Here is a 9,519-nt window from a genome sequence, read left to right as displayed (position 1 = left end):
AATACAAGGTTGCAGATCACAACTCTCCACTGAGGTATCTCTTTTTGTTTCCCTCATAGACGCGGAAGTCTACTTGGATTGCTAAAGACATGGCAGCCTCTAAGGAAACACGGGTCTCATATAGAGCACCGCTCAACACTGTGTTATAGTACAGCAAAAAAATCATCACACTGCTGTACTCTGAACACACTGACTCAGCTCTGCTATGTCACTGTAAATTGACATAGTAGAGCTGTGTATCTAATGCCCATTATGGTGACTGTGGGGCCATTATACTCTATGAAGCACTATGTGGGGCCATTATACTGTATAGAGCGCTACGTGGGGCAGATTATACTGTATGGAGCACTATGAGAGACCATTATACTGTAAGGTGCACAATGTGGGGCTAATATACTGTATGGAGCACTATGTGGGGCCATTATACTGTATGGTGCACTATGTGGGAACATTATACTGTATAGAGCGCTACGTGGGGCAGATTATACTGTATGGAGCACTATGTGAGAGCATTATACTGTGTGGAGCCCAATGTGGAGCCATTATACTCTACTGAGCACTATATGCAACAGGATAATGACCCAAAACACACAACTTAAAACACCCAAGAATGGGTAAGAGGAAAACATTGGACTATTCTGAAGTGGCCTTCTATGAGCCATGACCCAAATCCTATTGAGCACCTTTGGAAAGAGCTGAAACATGCCGTCTGGAAAAGGCAATTTTCAAACATGAGGCAACTGGAGCAGTTTGCTCTTGAGGAGTCGGCCAAAATACCTGTCGAGAGGTGCAGAAGTCTCATTGACAGTTACAGGAATCGTTTGATTGCAGTGATTGCCTCAAAAGGTTGTGCAACAAAATATTAAGTTAAGGGAACCATCATTTCTGTCCAGGTCTATTTCATGAGTTTTTTTGTTTTTTTTAATTCTATGGAAGCATGGTGGAAAAGCAATGTCTGACTTTCATTTGTTCCATTTCATAGATGTTTTATTTATTACTTTTGTCAGATGCAAGTTATTTCTGTGACCATTGTGAGTTTTTCTGTCATTAAATGAGGGGTACCAACAATTTTGACCACGTGTGTATCTCCATTCATCCATACACAGCACAATCCACTATACCAAGACCAATATACCAAGAATACCACACACAAGGTACGAATACATATTACAAACCAGATAGCTACCAAATAATACAACATGCAATGGAAAAATATTGCCACACCATGACCAGACCACATATTGCCACCACATTGTCACGATATTGCAGCAGTATTTCCAAGGATGATGTCCTCCTACACTGTCCCTCAAGATAGGAGGACCCTAGGATATCCCTGTCCCCTAGATTACCCCTGATAGTGGGGATGCTGGAGCCTCATACCTCGTTATGCTCCTATATGCACGCTTATCTGTTTCCTCACACACCCACGGAGGTATAGGACAGAAGAGTATAGAGTAACACAAACCTAACGGACAGAGGAAAACATACAAAGATAAAAGAAAACCAGTCATACAAATGAACTCACAAAATGGCAGAGTGGTAATCATGGAAGGAGTAGGTGGAACAAACCAAATGGGAAGAGGATAGGAGAAACACATACAAACCGAATCTACGCAGAACTCTCCTGAATACATCTCCAACCTCCTGCTCCTAACTCTGAACTCTCCTTCAACTCCAAACCAGGAAAAGGTAAGCTATCACTAGCAAGGCAATAAGCAAGAGGGAGAGTTCTTAAACCTGTTGTGAGTAAAAAAAAAACTCTTAACACCTGATACAAGAAGACAGAGAATTCCAGGATTCCAGGAGTCCCACAAAGCAGTTTAACCCTTGCAGAAAAAGAGCAAAGAAAGCCAAAAATGCTAATAGGATGGCGAAGACGCTTTAATAGCCGCAGGAGTACGTGTCACCAGACGCTGTGATAGTCTGACCCCATTTTGTTGCAGTACCCCCATGACACACATAGTAATCGAATTATACCACATACAAGGGACAAATACCACCATACCATGACCAGACCACCTTTTACCCCCACATAGTGAATGAAACATACTACATACAAGGGACGAATAGAGCCATACCACAATCACACCACATATTATCATCACATATTGACTGAATAATACCAAATACAAGGGGCAAGTACCACCACACTATGACCAGACTACATATTAACACCACATACTGACTGAATAATACCACATATAGGGGACAAGTACCACCACACATTGACCAGACCACTTGTTACCACCATACAGTGACCGAATAATGCCACATACAAGGGACAAATAATACCACATCATGACATAAGAGTAACGTGTTTAGACAGCGATGCACAGGCTGGCCTCTAGTCTCCTACCCCAAACTTGACAGCCTCATAGGAATATATAAGACTGTTAAGGTTGTATCAGGAGATCGATGGCCAGTCCGTTGTGCATCATGGTCTGAACATGAACCACAAAAGACATATGTGTGTATCAAACCTAAGCTGCATACTAAATGCTGAAGGTCACAATGCCAGAACTCCAAGGCATAAACTTCTACTGACTCAATAGCACAAGAAAAGTTGGCTCCAAAATGCATTTCTGTTGAGAAATGAACAAAACTAGATCTCTGGTATATCTGGAGGAGGAAAATGAAGCATATGCTTAAAAGAACACCTTGCTTACAGTGAGGTATGGTGGTAGCTCAGTGATGTTCTGGAACTGCTTTGCTTCCTTTGTCACTAAAAATCTGGAGCATGTGGAGGGCAAAATTAATTCAATCAAATATCAGGAAAGTGATGCAGAGAGAAAATATCATGTCGTCTATGAGGAAGTTGAAGCTTCATGTTATAGAGCCTTACAGCAGGACAATGATCCCAAGCAAACCTCAAAGTATATCAATGCTTTTATTTAAGAAATCCTGGAATATTCTGCAGGCTAAGTCACAGTCACCTGACTTGAACCCAATAGAAAATCTTTGGTGGATTTGAAGGAGAGTGCAGCATAGAAACCCAAAAATATTAGTAAACTAGAGGCAATTGCCCACGATGAACAAGCTAATAACAGGAACACTGCCAGAAGCTGGTATATGGCTATGCATCATGTTTCCAGCAGTTCATAACAGCCAAAGGCGCCCTACTAAGCGCTAAAGACACTTGTCATGAAGGGGTTGAATAATTCTTAGACAGCATACATTATCATACATTTCACACATTCATTTTTTTCCTCCCCTTCATCCCATAATTATAATTCTTTTATTTTTCTGTCATAATAGGGCTTGTTTTTTGTGTGCGCCACATAGTTTTAATGTAAAATAAAGTTAAAAATTCTGATATTTTTTGGGTTTTGTTTTTACAATATCCATTCTGTGATACAGATGACCTGGCAATATGATCCTTCAAGTGATATCACACATCAGTGACATCACAACTGTATTGTTTTTTTTTATTTTAGTGCTGAATAAAAACTTCAGTAACTTGTAAAAATAATTGTTTCATGTCACCATTTTATGACACCCGTAACTTTTTTTTTATTTTTTCCATCAATGTAGATGTGTAAGGGCTTATTTTTGTGTTACAAGCTGACATTCTTATTGATATCATTTTTGGATACTTGCAATGTTTTGCATTTATGGCATCTTTTGTGGGAAATGTGGAACCTGCAATCGTCTGATTGCTTGATGGCTTGTTCTATATATTGAAATACAACTACATTATACAGCTCTGGCAAAAATTAAGAGACCACTGCAAAATGTTCAGTTTGTCTGATTTTTCTCTTTATAGGTATATTTGTGAGTAAAATGTAAATTGTTCTTTTATTCTATAAACTTCTGACAACAAATCTCCGAATTTCCAAGCAATAAATTTTGTATTTTTTTTCTGAAAAGAAGAAATGGCCAAAATTAAAAAAAAACCCAGTGCTTTCAGACCTCAAATAATGCAAAGAAAACAAGTTCATAATCATTTAGAAACAACAATACTAATGTTTTAACTCAGGAAGAGTTCAGAAATCAATATTTTGTGGAATAACCATGATTTTTAATCACAGCTTTCATGCGTCTTGGCATGCTTTCCACCAGTCTTTCACATTGCTCCTGGCGCAAAAATGTAAGCAGTTCTTCTTTGTTTGATGGCTTGTGACTATCCATCATCCTCCTGATTACATTCCAGAGGTTTTCAATGGGGTTATTGATGGGCATCCAGAACAGAACATCCCTAGGACTTCATGCCTTAAATGCTGCGGTCAGTGGTTGGCTATGGCATTTAGGGGGTTTATAGCAGAAATAGTTTAGCTTTGTTTTATAGAGCGTTTGAAATTCTTTTTGTTTCATTGGTATTTTACAAATAGCAGAACATTTGTAAATTTTGCAAGTAAACCTAATTTGCCATAGGGGTTGAATAATTTTGATTGCAACTGTAGATACCATCACATTTCTTTGCAATAGTTATTTAGTTTCCGTGCACAAGACGTTCGCCGAGTTTAAATAATATATGAAATAGGCCAGTCACCTTCAATGACCTGATGAAGTGGAGTGCATTATCACATTAGCACACCATAGAAGGCTTCTTCACCGCACTTCTAAGTGCGATGCAAAGGTCAGTGAAGAAAGATTTGTTGTACTGAAAATTAGAGCGACTTCAGTTTGACAACCGATGTCATGAACATTGATGAAAAACCTGATCCATCTAAGAAAAAGAATTACCGCCTTGAGATGGACATTTGTCAGCAAATCAAAGGCCTTCACGCACTATTTGCACTGCCCTGCCACCTTAGCATTACAATATCTGTACACCTTTTTTTACTGTTATGACAACACCGCAGGCCCGAAGGCTCTCATCCCTGAAAACTCGATGAAAATGTGTGATGATATTTTGAAACCAAAGACCAAACCACTTAGATTTACAAAGACGCTACCTTTGATGCCAGAATTAAATGAGTGGAATGCATCTCAATTAAGAAACATTTGGAGTATCACTTAACCCCCTGTCAAAGTTACCTGATCCACAATACAAGCAGATGAGGTTGTCTTTGAAATCCTCAGCAGAAGGTCATTGACATCACCGGGAATGTCTGTTCCGTGGATCGCTGTTCATACCTACGTACTGTACATCAAGCATTCTCTTGTGGAAATGGACTCTCGCTGCAGATTTATCTATAACATCTAAGGTTTGCAGATTGTAAAAGTACAGATTCAGAATGGTGGTATTGTGAGACTTCAGTAGTTCCTGCAGTAAATCTTTCTTCTCCTTCTTCAGTAGCCTGAGGCTATGGCTATGTGTCAAAATGGAAATACAGAAACCTTTGCAGCAATTAGAACTTGACTTCTGCATTGGAGATAAGAACACAACCATCTCGAAACTATAGGCCATTACTGATAAAATTAAAAAAAATATGCACTGCAGAATGTTGTAAAAAGTATTTAAAGAGGTTGTTCAAGTTAGTTAAAAATCTGCCCATATAGTAACATAGTTATTAAGGTTGAAGGAAGACTTTAAGTCCATCTAGTTCAACCCATAGCCTAACCTAACATGCCCTAACATGTTGATCCAGAGGAAGGCAAAAATAACCCATGTGGCAGCCATACTGTCCTTTTCATTCCCAAACATCTAGCGCTGCTTCTTCCTACTGTTTATATTGGCTGAAGCTATTACAAACTCCTGATGAAGCAAGGTGAAACATGAGTTGGGGCAGAGGAACACGCAGTCCACCAGCTATAATACCGGTAATATTGCATTCTTAATTTCTATTTCTCTTCACTATTACCAAGTTGGTCTAATTAACAGTCTGAGTGACTATATACATAAAGTAGTTTTTGTAGGATATGGTATTGAGTCAATAACAGCTCTGAATATAGTCAATAGTGTCATCTTTTTCACTATAGTTTATTTTGGTATGCCTTGTGTACATCCATATTGCATGCTGGGAGAACTTTCATATCAATTTCCTAGGGCGGGACACAAACCTTCCTGAGAATCTGCCTCCAGAGCTTATTTTAAATGAAAGGAGGTAGTTACCAGTCACGAGTCATGTAATAACTGAGTTTGCTCTCCTATCTACATGTCTCACACTGGTAACTCCCTCTTTCATTTATAATAATAATCTCTGGAGGAAGATTCTCAGGTAGCTCTATGTCCAGCCCATAGATCTTACCAGCTCATTTACATATTAAGAAAAATATGGATTTCTCTGGAATAAGAGTCAGATCGTAGATATCAAGGTATCATTTTATTCAGCTTCTTAAACTTCTTAGGACAAAACTTCATGCAAGACTTATAAACTGTGTTATATCTAATTTAAACTCTAATAGAATGGCGAGTGATTCAGCGACTCGAAGAACATCAAAAAGAGAATCCTTGTGTCATGCAGTGCCCCCAACAGGCAACACAAAGAATCACAGAGCAAAACATTTGCCTATGTTCCTTTAACTTTAATTCAAAATAACACATTACCAGAAAAGTCAGAAATATTAAAGTAACTCTGCTCCTTTCGAGTGAGGCCCCTTTACATAAGTGTAAGAAAAAAATAAAATCTGTGCATAGTCAAAGGCTTTAAGTTGTAGGAAGGCAGCATCAAATATTCAGCAGACTCAATATTATCTTCTGCTGGATGTAAGCTATTTATCTGTATTAATTAAAGAGATGGTGCACGCTACAGGGGGATTTGCACCATTATTTCCAGGTTGTCCCATAGACTTTCATAAGGGTCATGGACATAAGCAGCCGATTCTCCTCCACTTCTCTTCTTTGCAGCTGCTTTCTTATGTACAGGACCTATTCTCCCAATCCATGTTGATCTATGGAGGTTTCTCAACCAACAGGCATTTATTGTGCTGTATTCTATGGTGAAATCATAAATATCTATGGTAAGAAAACCCCTTTAAAGCCAAATGCAAGGTCTTTATAAAAGAGACGTTGAGGTCACTATGGTCACTTGTGGTCTCCAGCGACTTGAACTGTTGGTTTGTAGCACCGGGGTCCTGGGTTCCTACCAAGGAAAACATCTGGAAGGAGTTTGTATGTTCTCCCCGTGTTTGTGTGGGTTTCCTCCGGGTTCTCCGGTTTCCTCCCACACTCCAAACACATACTGATAGGGAATCTAGATTGTGAGCCCCAATGGGGACAGTGATGATAATGTATGTAAAGTGCCGTGGAATACGATGGTGCTTTGTAACATGACCCTACAATAGGAAAAGACACCTAAGGTTCTCATCCTTCATCAGTTCAAAGTTAGGCACTAATAAGACAGTTCTGTTCCTTATTGGGGAGAGCTAATCCACATTTTTTTTTCTACGGGACCATTGCCCGCCTGTAGAATAAGGAGAAATATAACCCTTGGAAAGATGAGGCTTGATGTAATTTCTTCTTCAAAACATGCCATCAGATGCAATTTTTAGCATCTATTGAGGGAAAATCATATTCCATTAACAAATAGCACAGCGAGCCCATAAAAATATCTATTATAAACATACACCAGGATGTACAGAAAACTCCGCAGAATGACATTGCTGCTACATGAAAGTCTGATAACACTATGAACTCGTATAAAGGTGTAATAGGGTCAAGTCCATGATCAAGGGCAGGACATCAGGGTGGGCCTATAAACTTAGTACAGTATTATAGTGAACTTTATTTGTGTGCCATTTACATAATTAATAGTAAAGTGACCTCAAAATAAAATAAAAATACAAATGAAAAAGCAACAGGCTCTTGGAGCTCCCTCTGGTGGTATTTTGATGGAATGAAAAATAATATCTAATATATAATTGCCTAGAATACTACTTCCTGCAATTTATGCCAACTTCCGTGGCTTTGTCCGGAGCTAATGTCCGGAGCTAATGTCCGGAGATAAGTGACGTCACCAGTGTCCTACACCCAGGCAGAGCACAGGGGCCCCAGGCAGCATATGGGGCCCCAGGCAGAGCACAATGGCCCCAGGCAGAGCACAGGGGCCCCAGGCAGCATATGGGGCCCCAGGCAGAGCACAGTGGTCCCAGGCAGAGCACAGGGGCCCCAGGCAGCCTATGGGGCCCCAGGCAGAGCACAGTGGCCCCAGGCAGAGCACAGGGGCCCCAGGCAGCATATGGGGCCCCAGGCAGAGCACAGGGGCCCCAGGCAGCATATGGGGCCCCAGGCAGAGCACAGTGGCCCCAGGCAGAGCACAGGGGCCCCAGGCAGAACATGGGGCCCCAGGCAGAGCACAGGGGCCCCAGGCAGAGCACAGGGGCCCCAGGCAGCATATGGGGCCCCAGGCAGAGCACAGGGGCCCCAGGCAGCATATGGGGCCCCAGGCAGAGCACAGTGGCCCCAGGCAGAGCACAGGGGCCCCAGGCAGCATATGGGGCCCCAGGCAGAGCACAGTGGTCCCAGGCAGAGCACAGGGGCCCCAGGCAGCCTATGGGGCCCCAGGCAGAGCACAGTGGCCCCAGGCAGAGCACAGGGGCCCCAGGCAGAGCACAGGGGCCCCAGGCAGCATATGGGGCCCCAGGCAGAGCACAGGGGCCCCAGGCAGAACATGGGGCCCCAGGCAGAGCACAGGGGCCCCAGGCAGAGCACAGGGGCCCCAGGCAGCATATGGGGCCCCAGGCAGAGCACAGGGGCCCCAGGCAGAGCACAGGGGCCCCAGGCAGAGCACAGCGATATTTTGGACCACTGTGCGGTGTTTCAGACCCCCTGTGTGATGTCTGGGGCCCTGTTCTTAAGTATATTAAAGATTAAAGTAACGTATATTAAAGTATATTATAGATCAAATTTGACACGTTTATGAGCACCATTGAGTGATATACTCAAGATTGACATAATTTTTCAACATTTTATGGTTTCAAACTGTAAACACTCAGAGTTTTTTTTACTTCAACCAGAAAACCTTAACGGTTCATAAAAAACTTGACTGTTCAGGATATGATAAAAGTCATAGTATTCTGAATCTTTAACTTATAAAGATACCTTTACATGGGGTGATTATTGGTTCCAGAGAGGCTTTCGGCCGATAATCGTACACATGGCTGGTGACAGGACAATACAATATAAACAGGGGCGTAACGACCGCGGTCGCAGCGGTCGCCATTGCGACCGGGCCCCGCAGGTCAGGGGCCCCGGGCCGGCAGGTCAGGGCAGGGCCGGGCTGGACATCGGGCACTTCTGGCAAATGCCAGAAGAGCCGATGCCAGTAGTGGGCCGCTGCACTGTTCCTCCCCCCCCGCCGCCGCCGCCGCCGCATTTAACTATACCGGCGTCTATGACACCGGTATAGTTCAATGCAATGATGGAGGAGAGCGTCACCTGACGCTCCCTCTCCCATCATTCCCCGCTCTGCCTCTGACAGTACACTGCGGGTGCGCGATGATGTCATATCATATCATATCATATGCCCCATTTGGAAGTTCGCACCGGGGCCCATAACTTTGTAGTTACGCCACTGAATATAAACGTTCAAAGGTAAACACTGATAACATTAAAATCTAATATATAATTGCCTAGAATACTACTTCCGGCAATTTGTGCCAACTTCCGTGGCTTTGTCCGGAGATAATGTCCGGAGA

The sequence above is a fragment of the Ranitomeya variabilis genome, chromosome 6 (genome assembly GCF_051348905.1).
Source record: "Ranitomeya variabilis isolate aRanVar5 chromosome 6, aRanVar5.hap1, whole genome shotgun sequence".
NCBI lineage: Eukaryota > Metazoa > Chordata > Amphibia > Anura > Dendrobatidae > Ranitomeya > Ranitomeya variabilis.
Note: the sequence above shows the minus strand (reverse complement) of the source record.